Consider the following 18275-nt stretch of genomic DNA (forward strand, 5'->3'; position numbering starts at 1 on the left):
AGCTACGATCCTACGTTCCTGGAACTTAAGACCAATGTAGCAAGAGGGTTGGAACTCACTGGCCTCCCCAACTAAAGACATGATAAACTAGGTGTAGTGTGGTGCTGCACCTACCTACCCTAGTGAAAACTAAACTTCCATAGAGTTGTGCTAGACCCTCTACTACCAAACCAAAAAATTCAGTAGAACTTACTACTTACAAAAAGTATTTTATATGTGCCTAATGATAGTAATGGTTTTTCATCGAACCACACCTAGATTAGCTTGTAAAACAGTGCAGACTTAAATTCCACCACTGCCACCAATGTAGAGGCTAGCTTAGTATATGGTGCACACTTATTTAAGTAAAGCACATAGCACTAACCCAGGCAAACCTTATGGTGATTTTAGTGGTCTTAGACTACCATAGAAAGCTCTCTAAGTGGTAGCTGTGGAGAGCAGCCTTCAGGCTTACCCAGAAGGATTGTTAAGCAGCTTATTTTACTAGATCTAATCATGTAGTGTAGGTTAAACGGAAAAGAACCACATGGTGTATATATATATATAAATATGTCTATTTATTACACAACACTCACTAACACATTGGTATATCTCCTACCCGGAGAAATTAACACAAATGCGCAATAATACTTCAATTGCAATAGGTAAGTAAACACAAAATACAGTGGCCTCCAGGGAGAGATCAAACCATATACTAAAAAAGTGGAATGCCAACTGCGACCCAAGTCAGGACTTGGACCAGGAGACTCAGAGGAGGTGGGGACACAAGGAACTACCCAAGGTAAATACCCTGGAATCCTACGGAAGCTGGGTGCAGTGTGGTAACACAGCCGTGTGTCCAATGGAAGTCAACGGGAAAGTCGCTGCTACAGTTGTGATGAATAAGGACCATTCCCAGTGGACCCTGAAGAAATCCCGTGGAAGACGGAAGGTTGGAGAGTCACCCCACCCGTGGATTCCCCAGTAACCAGGATACCTACACCTGGGAAAACAGGTGCATAGGTGCGAAGTGACGTTGGAAACCGCCGTAGACCACAATGGAGGACTTCAAAAAAGATGCCGCTCGCGAAGATGGTGAAACAGTCCGGTGTAATCCAAGGCTGGATTCTTAAAGAGGAGAACCTGCAAGCAGAGGGGATAGATTCTATGCCACTCGGAGGTGACTAGGAAGCACGGGAGAGAAATGCCCACTGATTTCAGAAGGTGCAGAAGTGATGACGGTGACCTCGTCACTGCAGCTGTGAGGACCAGGCAATGCTGAGGAAGACCAGGAGCCGTGCAAAAGCTGTCCCGCGTTGGAAGTCGAGAATCATGGGCTCTGTGTCTGGCGGGAGCACCAACAAGTCTTGGCAGCTGCAGCAGACATGGAAAGTGAAGAAGGAGCAACGTTGGGACCAGCAAGGTCCAAGGGGCTCACCACAAGCAGGAGAGTCAGAGCAGACCCGAGCAAGCAGGGGAGCCCACTGGAGCAGGAGAAGACCCTCAAGAGGAACCATAGGCCGAAGGCACAGGAATCGCAAGAAAACATTGAGCAGCTCACCAAGGATCAAGGCCAACGGTGCAGTGGATGTAGTGAGGACGCGGTTCTTAGCAGGAAGAGATGCTGGAAGCTGGGGCTTCTCATAGCCTGAAGATTTCTTGAGTGCAGAGCCAACAAGCCTTGGCAATTGCAAGGCAACGCGGTGCACAGCGTTTTGGTCCCAGCGGTTCCGACGAGGGATACTGGCCTCAAAATTGCAGAGAAGACAGGTCAGGCCTTGAGGGAGTTGCAGACCCACCATCTGTGTTGCTGAGCCTTTTTAAGTCTGTGGGAGTCATGAGCAGCAGACCGGTCAGCTTAGTTGCGGTGCCTAAAGATGCATGAGAGTGACTCCTTCACTACATGGGAGATTACTTTGGGTATCCTTGATGCCCACAGGTCTGTTTAAGATCCTGGAAGAAGCACAGACCCAGATGACGAAGAAGACTTGCAGAACAACGAGGCCAGGAGCAGCAGGAGTATTCCGTGATGCAGTCTCCATTCCAGGCAAAGTCTAGCAAAGTCCAAGTGTCCTGACGGTCGAAGAGTGACACGGTTTCAGGTTTGAGTCATGTCCCACAATTAATCGGAGGACCCACCCATAGGTAAGCCCTTAAATACCCAAGGAAAGGGATTAGGATAACTCAGGGATCCCTCCCAAAGAAGGGGCTGGCAAAGGGGCAGGATACTCCCATGTCATTTGTCCAGTTTCGTGCCATAGCTGAAGCCAAAGGCTCCCTGGACCGTCACAAACTGGAGTATGTGGGCACCAAATGTGTTCTTCAAAGAAGTCTGGTGGCGCTGGCAAGCACTCCCACCCCAGCCTAATACACTAAGTACACTTTTACACTGAACGTCATGCTCAATGGCGGAAGGCCATATATTCTGTGCTCAAGATCTCCACTTCCCTGAAGACTCAACATGGTCTTTGATTGATGGTTGCGCCCTCCTCAGCTTACAGAGCTGAAGGCACCATCTCCCTTTACCAGAACGGAACCATCCTTATACAAGCTTCAGATCACAATCTAGTGGTATTTGAAAAGTTTTTCCCCACCATCATGAATACAATGGCTAACTTCAATTCCGCCCCTTTCGGAGGGGCTGGCCCCCAAGTCTTCGCAAATTCTATCTCCTACCTCTCCACCACCACCCTCAGACCCTACATCTGCTCCAATGGGCCCCATTCTAGCTACCTTAACTCATAATAACAATCCCTCCTTATTGCCCGTTGTGAACGGACCACGACAGCAGAGTCATCACGCTAGGCTACCTGCTCCCCCTTCCCTCTGTTAGCTAGCGCTAACTCCCCTAGCTCCACTGCTCACAGCACTACCCTGATTCTCCCCAGGATCCCTTCTTCAAGCCCAACCCACAATCCCGACTTGCTCCCACAGGCCTTTAGGGGTCTCTATCCGTCCGACACCCCCTCACCTATCCTATCCATCCCTCCGAGCACGCAGCACCATTTGCTAGAATCCCTTCCCTCGGGGCACATCCATTCGCCACCTGCCCTACTATCCCCTGCCCCCACTAGCTCTCTACTGCTGCAGGGTCCCCTGAAACTAGCTTCCCAATCCCATTCACACACATCATTGGAAGGCCGACTTAACGAGAAAGCACTCTGCCTACAACAACTTAAAGGCTGAGGTACATAGCCTATTACATATCACTGAGGAACTGTCAGCTAACTCCAGACTAAGTTGCTCCATTATGAACAATCACCATCTCCGCTCGTTCCCAGCTAGCGGGTGCACCCGGCTCCATTCCCCCTCCGATACTCAGCGGTCACCATCCCACATCACCCACACACCCCATAATTGGGCCTCTGCTCCGCAACCTAACGACCCTTCTCGCCCCTCTAGATGTAGAGCCTCCTTGTCTGATAAGGATATTCATCCTCTCCTACTTTCATATAATCCGGCACATCCCTCCACCATATCAAACTTGCAACAAATTGAACCCATCCCCACTGATCCCTTCAGGGAAACTAGGCCATACACCAGAACTTTAAATGAGAACATCCTCACAAGAGTCACCACCACTCTACCGGCACCAACGGACACCAACATAAGACTCAAATGCGGATCCTAACCTTGTAATGCTGACGGAAACCTGGCTAAATTACTCAGCTGCTCCCATCCTGGACATTTTAAAGCCTTCAAACTATGAAATCTAACAGTGAAAGTACTACATGCCGACCTCCTGCCGTCTTGTGAATACTTATGCATTGAAGTGACTGGTTGCAACAATCACTCATGCAAACTGCACACATTTTACCACCCCCCTCGCAACAACCTACCCTTCACAGAACAGATCATGGACATTATATCGGCCAATACTGATTTCCATGGCACTCAGATCTTCCTGGGAGATTTCAACCTCCACTGGAACAATGTAAATGATGTGGTGGTCAGTAGCCTTAAATCCTTCCTACTAGACCTCAACCTAATCCAAATCTGTGACAGCCCTACTCATATCAAAGGAGCTACCTTAGATCTTGTCATTGGTAAGCCCAACGCCATCCTCCTGGATTCGATCCTCCCGTGTGAATGGACAGATCACTATTGGTTCACCTTCCTCATCCTGGAATCGGTTAGAGCAAGTAGAGCCCAGCCTAAGAACACAAAACAGTTGAAAAGATGTCTACCGAACATCAACCTGCAAGATCTGACTGCTCTCTGCGATAACACCCTGCCCCCTCCCTTGAACATGTCGGATGTCCACAACCTTATGGCCCACTATAACCACTCAATGCTTAATGTACTAGACTCCGTTCCACCACTACAGCTTAAAATAATGTCCTCTAAACTCTCTAAACCGTGGTTCAATTATAGTCTTATTTCCGAAAGAAGAAAGACTTGTGGAAAGGTTGTGGAGATCCCATCCCTCCCTGGAACATCTCTATCATTTGAGATCCCTGAGAAGCATATAAACGCATCAGATGCTCAAAGGCCACCTTTTTCAGAACTCAACTAGAGCAAGCAAAAAACTGTCCAAAAAAACAGTTCGAACTCATCAAGTCCCAAGCTAACAGTCATCCTAATCTCTCCTCACTGGGTAAGGGACCTTGCTGAACTGTGAAGAATTTGCTGATTTCTTCACGGATAAAACTATTAAGATTGAAACTGAATTAAGCTCTGCCTTGATCACCTGTCGATCAATCCACTGAACTCCCTCCGTCCCCCAGGGTGGGACATCACTGACCCTTCCTGCCCTACCTCCCCAAAAAGAATGCATCCTGGAGTGTGTTCCAAACCTTGGATGAATGCACTATACACAAAATGCTGTCCACTTTGAAACCTTCCAATCACTACAACGACCCTCTGCCTTTGAACCTTTACCCGGAAGTTAGATCCTCCTTACTAACACTTTGGACTACGATCGTCAATGCATCACTTCGACAAGGTGCTATTCCGGATTGCCTAAAATCGGGTCAAGTTACCCCGATCCTGAAGAAACCATCTGCTGATCCCACGAACCTTCATAACTTTCGCCCAATCTCTAACATCCCTACCTTGGCAAAGGTCCTGGAGAAATGTATGCTCGCCCAATTCTGTAACCACATCGACCATTTCCAACTCCTGGACCAATGCCAATCTGGATTCCGCCCATCGATGACGCGCTAAGAATGTTGGACCCTAATGAGTCATGCCTGTTGATCCTTCTTGACCTTTCATCAGCATTCGATACTGTCAAACACGATAACCTAATTGACCTCCAGGAACACAGGATGGGTCTGTCTGGGCCTGTACTAAACTGCTTCTCTTTGTTCCTTCAGAGCAGATCCCAAAGTATCAAGGTGAACCAATCCCTGTCCTATCTTGCACCAGTCACTCTGGGGGTTCCCCAGGGTGCAGCGCTCCCCCCCCCCGCTCTTTAACCTGTTCATGGAGACTCTGATAGAAATTCTGAAATCATCCAGCATCCACTATCACAAGTATGTGGATGATACCCAACTATACCTGAAGATCGCCTCCCTCGAGGACATTCAGTCCCCCAACTCAGTCCTGCTGGAAACACAAAGCTGGCTGACACGTAACCACCTGAAGCTAAATGTTCTAAAAACGGAATTCCTCCTAATCTCAGCCCTCAAACAATCTCTGGTCAAGGAACAATGGTTGAATCAGCTTACTGCTCTTAATTGTGGACCTCACCTCGTTGATTCGGCATCTTCTCTGTGTATTATATTAGACAAAAGTCTGAACATACACAAGCACATTAGTTCCCTCACCAAAGGAGCGAACTTCCAACTCAGCATCCTAAGAAAACTCAAACCCTATCTCCCTGCTCATGACCTTAAGGTTGCAGTGCGAGCATTAGTGATCTCAAAGCTGGACTATGGTAGCGCAACACTGTGTGGCTTGCCCAGAGTGAAGACGGCTCCTCTTAGGGTTGCCCTCAATTCGACTGCTAGGCTCGTAACTGGCACTAAAAAATACAACCATATTTCTATGGACTTGCTGGCCCTGAATTGGCTTCCATATGTAGCTCGGATACAGTTAAAAATTGCATGCATTGCACACAAAGCCATCCACTTCAAGACCCCGCTTTTCCTCGCTCTGAAGCTGGAGCTCTCATGTGGTTCGAGAGCCATCTGAAGCGCCAGCACCCTATTGCTCAAACCACAAAAATTCAAGAAAAAAAAGACCTACAATCTAGCCTTCTCAGGTATGGCTCCGAGGATCTGGAATTCCCTTCCTCCCGAAGTCAGGGTGAAACCTTCCACTCTCCTCTTCAAAAAAGAAGTCAACGGGCTCTTGATGAAGAAATTTCTGCCTCAGTCAGGCTTCCATTGGTCACTGCCTGGCTCACGAAAATCTCGGACATTATAACACTGTGAATTTTTCACTTTGTTGATTCTGTTTTGTTTGCTTATACCCTTCTTGATGCATAAACTGTAAAGCGCTATGATACCCTCGGTGGTCATGTTCGCGCTATATAAAACTTTCTAAATAAATAAGTCCTGTCTGGGAGGTGGTCACACCTCCCTGTGACAGGAAACCTAATGCTCTACCTTCCCCTTCTCGATCTCAGCTCATCAGCAGGAGGGCAAAATTGTGTCTGGGGTCGGCAGCAGCACTAGCTTGCTGGCAGACCCTGGAAGTCTGTTACCGGGAGTACTGGGGCTTCCCGGAGAAGCCCCTAGTGCATGGAATCATACCTCCAACACCAGTAACTGTGTTGGGGTATGATTCCAACATGTTTGATACCATACATGCCCAGGTTCGGCAAAGCCACTACATAGTTAGCCATTGCATAATGACAGATGGCCTCTATATGTATATTGTATTAAAATGGCTGACCATACTTACAATGCCTGGAGAATTGACTGCGGGGTTTATAGGGGTGTTCTGCTCATGCAGGGGTACCCATAGACTTATAACCCAGCACCTTGCCTTCAGGATTGAAAGGCCTGGCTTAGTGGTGACTTATAGGTTTTAAGTGTACTGACCTCAGATGTATGAAAATGTATATCTGTCGTAAGTGCTGCTAGCATCAGCTTACACTGGCTGCAATGGCAGACAAGTAGCCACAGTTTGAGTACTCTTTCATGAGTGGCACAATGCATGCTTCAGCCTGTGTGAGACCCCTGGTTTACCTATGCACCTCAGTATCATATACTAGGGACTTATAAGGGTACACCAGTAGCCAATTGTGGAGGTACAGAAGTACTTACCATGTTCAAATTTAGGGAAGAAGCACAGTGACTGGGGTCCTGAGTAACAGGATCCCAGTCAGGCTAGTCAAAAACACACTGACACCAGGTAGAAAGTGGGGGTAACCATAATAGAAGGAGGCTTGGGCCTGGGTGTGGTGGCATTCTGCGGGCATGACAGAAGGAGGATGGTGGCATTCCCCCTGGGGCCTGGAGACCCCTGCAGTGCCCCTGAGATGGAGTGAGGGCCTGGGCAGAGTGTAATGTATGGAGTCTTTCCGCCACATGGCTCTTGAGAGTGCAGACAGTGGGCCCTGTAGTAAAGCAGAGAGGTGACCCTGAAGGGGCCCTGTTGGCCAGGAATGAGGCTGCACAATGCGCCAGACGGCCTGACCACCCTGAGGTAAAGCAGAGTGGGGGTGCAAACCATGGCGCGGGGGCAGCTGCACTGACGGCCTACGGGGAGGTAACTTGATTGTTCCCCCGAACGGCCCCAGATGGCCCCCGATAGGCAATTGACTATCCTACCTGGTGCTGGGGGCAGAATGGCAGTGTGGGCCCTACTGATGGAGATGTAGACCCCGACTACCCCTGGTGGGCTTTAAGGTGTGCGCGCCAGGAGATAGTCGGTTCTCAAGGCAAGGCCCAGCAAAGGAGCACAAGCCGAGGTGCACCAGACAAGTTCAGGCGGAGTTAAGCTGGTGAGGGGCTCAGCCCTCGCTTCTCCCACCAGCAAAGACATGTGCAAGACCAGGAAGACTAGGCCTCAGGGCGCTCCTGCTGAGCACTCCCGGAGCGACAACCCCCGGTGGAGGACTTGGACTCTCTACTGCCCCCCGTCCTGGCTCAGTTGTACAGGATCTTGGAGGCCATTGTGGATACTAAGGACACCCTCCAACGTGACATCATTACAGTGTCCGCGGAATTGGGGCTGCTGCGTGCGGATCATTATAAACTGGCTGACAGGGTGAAAGGGACTGAAGCGCACATTGAGGAGCTTCGGCCGAGTCAGAAAGCGCTGGCTTCACAAGTAACAGACTGGCTGAGAGAGTGAAAGTATTGGAGAACCATGCTTGGGATGCAGAGGAGCGCAACTCCTGCAATAATATTTGTTTAATGGGCCTCCCTGAGGGCACTGAGGGAGGTGATATGGTGGCCTACCTGGAGCATTGGTTGAAGACAGAAGGGGCCCCAATGCAGATGACTCCTTTCTTCGCATTGGAGATGGAGTACCAAGTGCCAACGCTCCCACCTGCCCCAGGGGAGCCACCTAGACCAGTGGTGGTCAGGCTACTCCATTAAAAGGACAAAGATGTATTGCTGCAGCAGGCATGCTCAGATGGCTCTCTACAGGTGAGAAACAGTAAAGTATCATGCTTCCCAGACTTCACAGCAGTGGTGCAGTCCAACAGAGCCTCCTTATTGGAAGTGAAGTGGTTGTGGCGCAGTGAAGGGCTACAGTACTCATTGCTGTTCCGGGCATTGCTCAAAATAATGTTAGATGGCAATGCCCACTTTTGCACTGATCCGGCGGAGGCTTGGAGAAGCTTACAGGCCCAGGAACCGCCCGGCAGAGGACCGGACTGGGGGCACCGAGACTAATCGCAGGTTGAGAAAGCTTACCTACTGCGCATCCCAGCAACGGGTGCTAAATAAGCCAACAAGGTCCCACACGGATATGGACAGGGCTGCGGTGTTCCTGGCAGTGTCGGTGACCACCGTACACATTGCGGCTGCCTCAATCATAAGCGAGTACTCAGAACAGCGCTCTGAGCAATCGGATTCGTATAGCTCAACTCTGGACAATGGTGGCCTCCCGGTCGTCATGCCACCCACCCCTGTGGAACTCCTCTGAATACTGAAAATACTGATAATGGGTGCTGCAAGCCCTCATGTGGCTTGTAGCACCACAGAGCCACATGGGGAACTGACCCAGCCTGCGTGTATCCTTTGTTGTTATTTGCCCCTTACACGTGAAGGCGGGAGGGGACCTGTTACTATGTGCTGTCCGGCTAGAGGGATGGGCCTAGGGAGCACCATGAATTGGATTTGTTTATTGTACAATTAATAAAAACTCACAATATTAAAACTTCCATTGTTAAAAGACGTTTAAACCTTATTTACATTTATAGTGTAAGTGTAAAAAAAGAAAATGTTTATACTCTATAAAATCGGAAAAGTCTGTATTTCATTTTGGTATTGACCATTTGTAAGTTTATAAAGTCAATGTGCCTCAGTTTGCCAGGCGTAGTTATAACTTGGCAAGTAACTAAGCGGGCTGTTCTTTGTTGGTTGTTGAGGTGCTGTTGCTTGCTGTTCTTTAGATGAACCGTGTGACTAACTCAGGAGTCTTCTGGCCACTATATCAAAATACTTTGTCAGTCTACAGTTTAGCTGAGTCTCATCAGGATTAAAACACAGCATCACAGCCTGCCTGCAGCTTGTTATGCCCTTTTGATTCCATAAAGCTCGAATTAAAGAGCGCCTTGTGTCCGTCAAGATTGGGCAGATGCAGATTATATGTATAAGGTCCTCTTTCCCTGCCCTACAAAGTCGGCAAAGGAGTTCTTCTGTTCCCCTTTTCCAAGGTGCCAAGTGGGGTAATATTGGTAGGATACCAAGGCGCAAATTTAAAAATGTGTTTTTTGTCGCCTGCGTGAGGCCCATTTTCAGGTATTCCTGCGGTTTCAGAACGTTATAATCTTTCAGCACTGACCATCCATGAGCCCTCTTGGCCAGAGTTTCTTTGTCGTCTATAGATGATACCATTTTGGTTACTTTTGTAACCACTTTTTTTAAACTTTTGATGTCTGTAGATGACTCCCAGAGGTTTGATAATCCCAGTGTCTCCAGTGATTCATTTAGATACTTCCTGGCGGGGGAGTTCTCTCGGATAGAGAGTTTGGTCCAGAGGTGGGCGTTTAAGGATCCTTGCTCGGCGCCTCTGATTTTTTGCCAGCTTTTTATATTGACGCCTCTTCTCTCCACTGTTTGTCTCTAGAGACCAAATTCGAGGCGACTCTGGGCAGGGGATACGTAATTAGGCAGATGGAAAATTGCCCTGTATGCTTGACTGATAGTTTTGTCTAGAGCCGTGGCGTCTTCCCTTGCATAGATTCCCTGACGTATGTGAGCATAGGCTGTAAACGTGCTCTAATCACCTGTAGAAGGGGATCCAGTTACCGGTCTGGGAGAACTTTCTTCAGGGGCTTCATTGAGAGATGGAATATTGTGCCCTTCCGACGAATAGCCTCTAGTTGGTATTTAAACGTACCTCTGCTGTCTAAAAATACGCCTAGATATTTGTAAGTGGCTACACGGTCTAGCCTCTGTCCGTCCAGAGACCATTCGTGTTTCTTTATTTTGTTATAATTTACTGACATGACTTTTGATTTGTTTAGGTTAATCTTTAATGCATTGTTTATTGTGAATTTGTTAGTGGTGTCCAGAAGATGTTGAAGTCCAATGGGGGACCGACTAATAAGGACCAGGTCATCTGCGTATAAGAGATTTGAAAGCGTGATATTTCCCAGCCGCGGGGCGTGTGATTTGGTTTTCTCCAATTCTCCTGGGAGGTCTGCGAGAAAAAGATTAAACAACATGGGGGCTAGGACGCATCCTTGTTTTAAACCTTTGGTGGTATTGATTTGCCTTGAAAGGTGCGTTCCAGAGCCCAGTTTAATCTTGACCCAGGTATTGGTATGTAGTAATATCAGCTGTTGTAGGAGTGGCCCGGGAATCCCCCATTTATCCAGCTTCTGCCAGAGTTTACTGCGGTCTACGTGGTCAAACACAGCGCTATAGTCTATAAAAAATAGAAATAGCGAGCTCTTGGCTGCTTTTGCCGTGTCTGTCAGAAGGGTTAGCGCCATGATGTTAGTTATTGTACCCTGGCCTCTACAGAATCCGGTTTGGTTGATTGGGATGATGTGCTTGAGGGTTGCCCAGGATGTTAGTTCCTCCAAGATAAGTCCCGCATAGTACTTTGCTTCTGTGTCGATTAGGGCAATAAGTCGATAGTTGCTAGGATTGCTCCTTTCGCCCTGTTTGTAAATCAGACTTATTATTGATCCTCTCCAGGATGATGGAATTACTGCTGTTTCCCTGATTTCCTGGAAGGCTGGCGCCAGTGTGTCACTCCAAAAGTCGGCGTCTTGCTTGTACATTATTGGCGGGATTCCATTGGGGCCGGGAGCACCCTCTAATCTCCCTTTTGAAATTTGTGGCTTGATCCTGGCCGCTGTTACTGCGGACTTTTTTGCCTTTCTGTTTAAGATTGGTTTGAGGCTTGTTGTTGCTGCCTCATCTGGGTTTGCAGTATTACGCAGGGGCGCTGTCGTAGTGTGGTCATCATATACTTTATATTTGTGTGTTCCAGTTTTGCAGGTGCTTAGGTTCATTTCGATTATCCAGGTTCTACCGCTGGGTGGATCTCCCTTTGGGTTTTTATCGTTAAAATGATTCAATAGGTAGTGTGCCCATTCGGGTTCTGATATGTGTGTTGATTCCTTTGTGGCCTGGTCTTTGGAGGCTATGGATTGTTTTCCAGAATCTAGCACTGTTCTTCTGTTTTGAGTCGTGCACGATTTTTACCCAGAGTTCCTCGTTCAATTGCCTTTTCCTTTCCCATATCTTCTTCTTTAGCTGTGCCTTTAGGGTTCGCAGCTCTTTTTGAAGGCCTTCGTTGTTTGATTGTTTACGGAGCTGTCTAAGGATCTGGTTTATTTGCCGTTTTAGATTTTTTATCTCTGGTGTGGTTACCTTATCGAGTATGTTACACGGCGTATTCCCTTTTCGGGTTTTTTGCTCTGTGGCGTGTGTTGTTCCGAGTACTGTTACGAATTCTTCCCAAACCTCTAATGGGTTCTTTGTCAAGCTGGTTATCTGGTGTAGGATTATTTTTGCATTAGTTGTTAGTTCTTCTGCTTTGTCTGTCTTGCACCTTATTCGTCTATAGTTGGTGGTATATTCTGTGCCAATACTTCTCCTTGCTTCCGTTTCGTTCCCGCTAGTGACACCCAGTTTCACTTCTAGTGGCAGGTGGTCACTTTGGCCGTTCTCTCCAACCTTGAATGAGCTTATTATTTCAAACAGTGGTAGGGTTGCAAGGGTGAAATTGAGATGAGAAGAAGTGGTTGAGGAAAAATATGTTGATGCTGGCGGTGTATCCTCCTTAAATCGTCCGTTTAGTACTCTACGATTTAACTGCTCAAGGTCTTTCAATAATTGATTTGAACATCTTGTTTGCTTGTTTGGAGAGGCTGTGGATTGGTTGGGTATTCCCCACGTGATGTCCATATCCAGTGATATTTCATCATCTGATTTCTCTCCAAAGAGGTGAAGGTTAAAATCCCCTGCTAGAAGTATGTTCTCCATTTCTCTTTCCTCCATGAGTCTTGCTAATTCGCTAACTAGTTATCTTGCCCCTGTTTGTCTATGCTTGGGGTGTATGTATATGTTTATGATGTAAAGTGGTTGAGCCACCTGATTATTTTCAATTGTTATTGCTAGTGCCTGTATCGCACTAGGAGGAGTGATTTTTACATTGATTTCTTCCATTGTTCCGAATGTTAGTATTGAGGCAAATGACACCAGGCCTCCTGAGCTGTGACCATAGGAGGAACCTCTGGTTGCTGGGTGGATTTGAGTTGTGTATCCTTGTAGGGGTATCTCTTTCTCTTCCCAGGTTTCTTGGAGTAAGATCAAATCAAATGATTTTAAGTAATTTGATGTTTCTGGGTCTTCCAATTCATCAGAAAGACCATTAATGTTCCAAATGCATATTTTAATATTGGGGATGTCAGCTTCCATAAAGGTCTGGCCTGATACCCTTTGTCACAAGCCTCATGTGGCTTGTAGCACCACAGAGCCACATGGGGGACTGACCCAGCCTGCGTGTGTCCTTTGTTGTTATTTGCCCCTTACACGTGAAGGCGGGAGGGGACCTGTTACTATCTGCTGTCCGGCTAGAGGGATGGGCCTAGGGAGCACCAGGGGAAGGAGAGACATGGAACGCCCAGCCTCCTGGACCTGTTGGAGGCCCACCCTTTTAAATGCCTTTGTTTGTGGTGGGGGCCTTGAACTGCTCCTGCTGGCACAATGTCCCCATGGGCTGGCAAAATACACTGGGTCCTATGCCACGCTGATTCCCGTCTACGTACTTGCCCCACTTTACTAGGCAATTTAGGGGGCTGAGTGAAGCCATGATTGTACCGCAGTTGTTGTTTTTATAGTTTGGATGAACAGTCATTGCTGGACTGCCCTTGGGACTGGATGTTTGGAGCTTGTCTGTTTGTTTTCTATCTCAGGGGTTGACAGGCATACTGAGTTGGAAGCTGTGGTTGCAGGGTGAGGTTCACCCTGGAGGCTTTGATGGGGCGAGCACTGGTAGACGCACTTAATGGCTTACACACGCTGAGGTCTCATACTCCTGACATGGAACATTCGGGGAATGGGGTCTGTGGCTAAGCGCCACAACATACACAGATACCTTAGACATAGAGAGATGCACATTGCTATCAAACAAGAAACGAACCTTATGGGGGTTGTGATCATGCAATTTCAGCACCGCTGGAGGGGGAAGATATTTGTGACAGAGTACTCAATCTACAGGGGCTCTCCAGTGGGTGCAGGCGCGGGTCCCATTTGAGGCGACAACCACAATAGATAAGGAATGATGAAATGTGTTGGTTACAAGCAGACTTTGTGGTACACATGTTACTCTGAGAAGTGTATATGCACCTAACATGACCAGGTCACATTCCTCCATTCATTTTCCATGCATCTTGGCCACCTGGACGCTGGTGCATTGATTTTAGGGTGGTGTTTTTATTATGCACTTGTTACAGAGTTTAATTGCTCAACTCTGCCTTTGCCTGGAACGGCGGCTGATAAGCTAGCGGTGGGACTCCGGGTTTGATTACAGGCTTGGAGGCTCGAAGATGTCTGGAGGACCCGATATGGTGATGTGAGGGTCTACTCCTACTACATGTACATTCACCAACGTGCAGTTGGTTTGATCAAGGCGAGAGTGCATCTCGCCTTGATCAAAACATCTGCTTGAGCCGCCTGAACCAATGTGTGAGTATCTAGGCCACTCTTTCTTGGATCATAGCACCTTATTGATGAGCTTTCAACCTATTGGGGGGGGGAAATAGGACTTTTGGGGGGTGGGGTTCACATTTACTAACACCTTTCCAAACTTAACCACACTGGGGAAAGCAATGAACTTTGGGCTTGGTGGGGAGAGGGGAGTGTTCACTTTACTATTCCCACTTAATCACTTCAAATAAAGGATTTTACTTTGGCAGAGTCAGAGTTACACAATTTCCATTCCAACCTGAGGCATATTGTTGAATAAGCTTGATTTTGGGGTGTCAGGTTTATTATTCCCACACCAAAGTGAAGCACATTGTTGAAAATATTGGCCTTAGATTGGATCAGATTTACCATTCACACTCCAAATGTAACCATATTGAGGAATATGTTAGACTGTTGGAAGGTCCGAATAACTATTGACACTCCAAACTTAACAACACTGGGGAAAGTGTTTGACTTTGGGAGGGCCAGATTCACTATTCCCTCTCCAAACTTAACCACATTGAAGAAAGTGTTGGGAACTCGAGAAGTTAGATTTAAAGTCAAACTTAATAAAATTGTGGAAAGCGTTTGACCTTCAGGGTGCAAATTTAGTTTTTCCACTCCAAACTTAACATTGGAGGGGGGGTTGCAGATTTACCATTCCCCTCTCCAAACTTAACTACATTGGAGAAAGTGTTACTGTTGGCGGGGATGGTCATATTTACTAACCCCACTCCAAACTTAACCACAATATGGAAAATAATGGACTTTGGGGGAGAGTGATTCCCCTGAACAATCAAATTACAATCTTTACCACAACCTACTCAAGAAATAAAGTAGATTTTAAAAAATGCTAAAACAAATCCAATTTCTTAAAATTAAAAATCTAAAAAACACTTATACCTATTAATAAAAAAGTATTTCAAAACCAAATAAATATTTAAAAAATTATTTTAGAAAAAAATAAAAGATTAATATTTTTTTTAATTCATTACAAAAGAAACTTAAAATGTTAAATTAATTACAATATTTTTCCACGTCCAAGTCTTTATTATTTTTTAAAACTCAAATACACATAAAAAATGTAACAAACCAAAAGCAAATGCAATGTTTTACATTTATAAAAAATAATGCAAAAATTATATTAAAAATGCTTCCCACCCAATTCTCCTACTAACCTTACAAATGAAATAAAAATATATATTAGAAAAACATTTTTTTTTTAAATACACAAATAACTTAATAAATCAAATAAAATAACCAATATTACATATAATGGTATTTAATAAAACAATATCAAATATGATATTTAAAAATCTGTTAAAAACGATATTTTTACATATAATAGTAGATACCACAATAAAATAGACAACATGCTATTACTGCAATGATATTAATGACTAATGATATTTTTCAATCAATATTAAGGTTGTGCACTGTTGTACGACTTGCATTATCAGGGTCCAGGTATAAGACTCATGTTAGAAGATGTTATTATAATGCTCCCATTCTGGGGGTATTGCGATAAAATCGTTCATTTTTCTATTATTATTTCAAGCCTCCAGTTTTCTGGGCATTGTTTAACAGTCCGAGCGGGATATAGATGTAAGATCCTTAATTTCAGGTTGTAATAAAATGAGATCAAATCAACGAAAGAGTGTGCCTTGAGTTTTTTGATAGAGCACAACTGTAGAATCCAACTAGGTTTCTTAATAAAGCCCTCACTCACCAACCTGGTTGGTGACATGCTTCATCATCGGGCCCCACCGGGAGAGGCCGAATGCCACCCCGGTGTGCTTTGATGCCAGAATTACTGCGGAGCTGGTAGTGTGTGTGGTGAGTAGTGAAAGTGATTGTTAAAAATGTCTTGTTTATGTCAAAAAATAAACTTTATTAAAAGCCAAACAGACATGTATAAAAACAGAGTGTAGGACGTAAAAGCTGAATAGATTGTTCAGCCAAGTCCCTTATGATGTGGTCAACATGATTCTGCCTATGTGTTATGTTTAAACAGGCATTCGTCAGGACCAAAGAAGGCGTGAGAACCTCGGCGGTATGGGCGCGCTAAGGCCCACCCTAACCAGAGGTTGTAAGTGTGAAAAATATAAAATTCATATAATTATGGTGTCTCCCGTACTGGAGAGGAAGCGAGTTTATTCTGGGTAAGAGAAAAAATACACAGATGAACAAGAAAAGAGACAAACAAGTAATGATTAGACATAGTCATATGGGTTTGTCATCGTTGGACGTACAGATACTTGTGCTCTGCGTGGTGCACTTAATTGGTAACGCTGGCCATCTGTGCTGCTGTGAGGACAGAGAGTGCATATTACACGAAAAATGCGATCTCTAAACACAAACAAATAGCTGCCTAACATTAAAGGATATGGGGAGCCCAGGACGGTTATTAGCATTAACCAAGAACCTATGTGGTAGAACACTATGCACGGTAGATTTAAGACACAGTGTTATTGGGCACTGAATAAACGAAAGATAAATAATGTCTCACATGGGGTGTAGTCAAAATCTACACCATGGGTCTCGGGAGGGGGGTGGGAGCTACAATGGCACACCCTAGGGATACGAGATAAAGAAAGGGGAAAGGGATAAGTTACATTAAAAATAGCAGAGAAATTCCCCGGTACTTATCTTAATTCCCTGGTCGTAGGACTCACGCCCGCTCAGCTAGACACCCGCTTGGCACCTATATGATCCCTCGAAAACCGGACCACGATGGTGAGTAAAGGGGGGAACCCGGCGTGTTTATAAGTAAATGAAAGAAACCTCGCGCTCGGGAGGCGAGGCAATAGGGGGCGTGTCATCACGAGAAACGTGATGACCTGTTAGTTCACTGCCAATCAGTCTACTGGAGTCGCGCTGTGTGGCCAATCATGCAGTGGCGCTGTGTGGCCAATCACAAACGGAATACTGAAAGAGTGCTCGCTGTCATGGAGACAGGAGACTCAGAACAAGTAGCCGCGTCAGAGATGCCCATGCCTATGGGAATCGCTGCATAACCGTCATAATATCGGGTGCGCGTGGAGCCGGTAAAAATACCGCTCAGAGCGAGTTAGTTATACACGCTCCACTAAATGGGTTACATTGAAAAGTACTAGGGATTGGAAAGCAGACGAAAGGTAGGTATCGACTGGGGCAAATAGCCCGTATCCAAGGAAAAAAGCCTGAACAGTGTTCAGTGATAAGACCCATTGGGGGTGCGAAGGCGAGGGAGGAGCGAAAGACCAGGGCTTTGGGAACAGCCGTATGTCCGTCAGTTGTACGGTGCACATACAGCCTGTGGGGTTATTACTAATATGAGGTTTAATTTATACTTTCCAATATGTCAAAAAAAGGGTGTGAATAAGGAGGAAGAGGGGGGAAGGAGAAAGAAGAAAGAAAGTGTGGGAAGAGAAAGAGAATAAGGATAAATGTCCAGTTTAGAAAGAGAATAAGGATAAATGTCCAGTTAGTTACGTGGGCACCAAATACCAGGTGTCACCTGGTGGTATTCAAGGGAGATAGGAGTGTTGATCTAAAAGAATACTCTCTATCAGAGGTACGGGCTGGTCAAAATTACTGTTACAAAACTGTAGCCCAGGGGATATTGTCATTTAAACCATGGCGGTGAGTGTCCAGCCGGTACACCCACCTCTGTTCCTTCTCAAAAAGGATTTTCTGGGTGTTGCGTTCTGATTGTACTTGCTCAATTATTGTCCACCTGAGATCGTTTGCGGTGTGATTGTGTTGTATGAAGTGATCACTTAGTTTGGTAGTGATCCGGCCACAGCGGATATTGTTCCGGTGCTCGCCCACACACAGTTTCACTTTGCGTGTGGTCATGCCCACATAACGTAGTCCACACGGGCAAGTAATCAAGTAAACTACATTTGTGGAATTACAATTAGTGTGGGCTCGCTGTGTCCAAATCTTTCCTTGTCAAGATTGAGAGTTTTGGTGTGCTTGGTGAGATGGCAGATACTACAGGAAGCACAGGAATAATGACCTGTGACCTTGGGTAAG

The sequence above is a fragment of the Triturus cristatus genome, chromosome 3_1, assembly GCF_964204655.1.
Source record: "Triturus cristatus chromosome 3_1, aTriCri1.1, whole genome shotgun sequence".
NCBI classification, from domain to species: domain Eukaryota; kingdom Metazoa; phylum Chordata; class Amphibia; order Caudata; family Salamandridae; genus Triturus; species Triturus cristatus.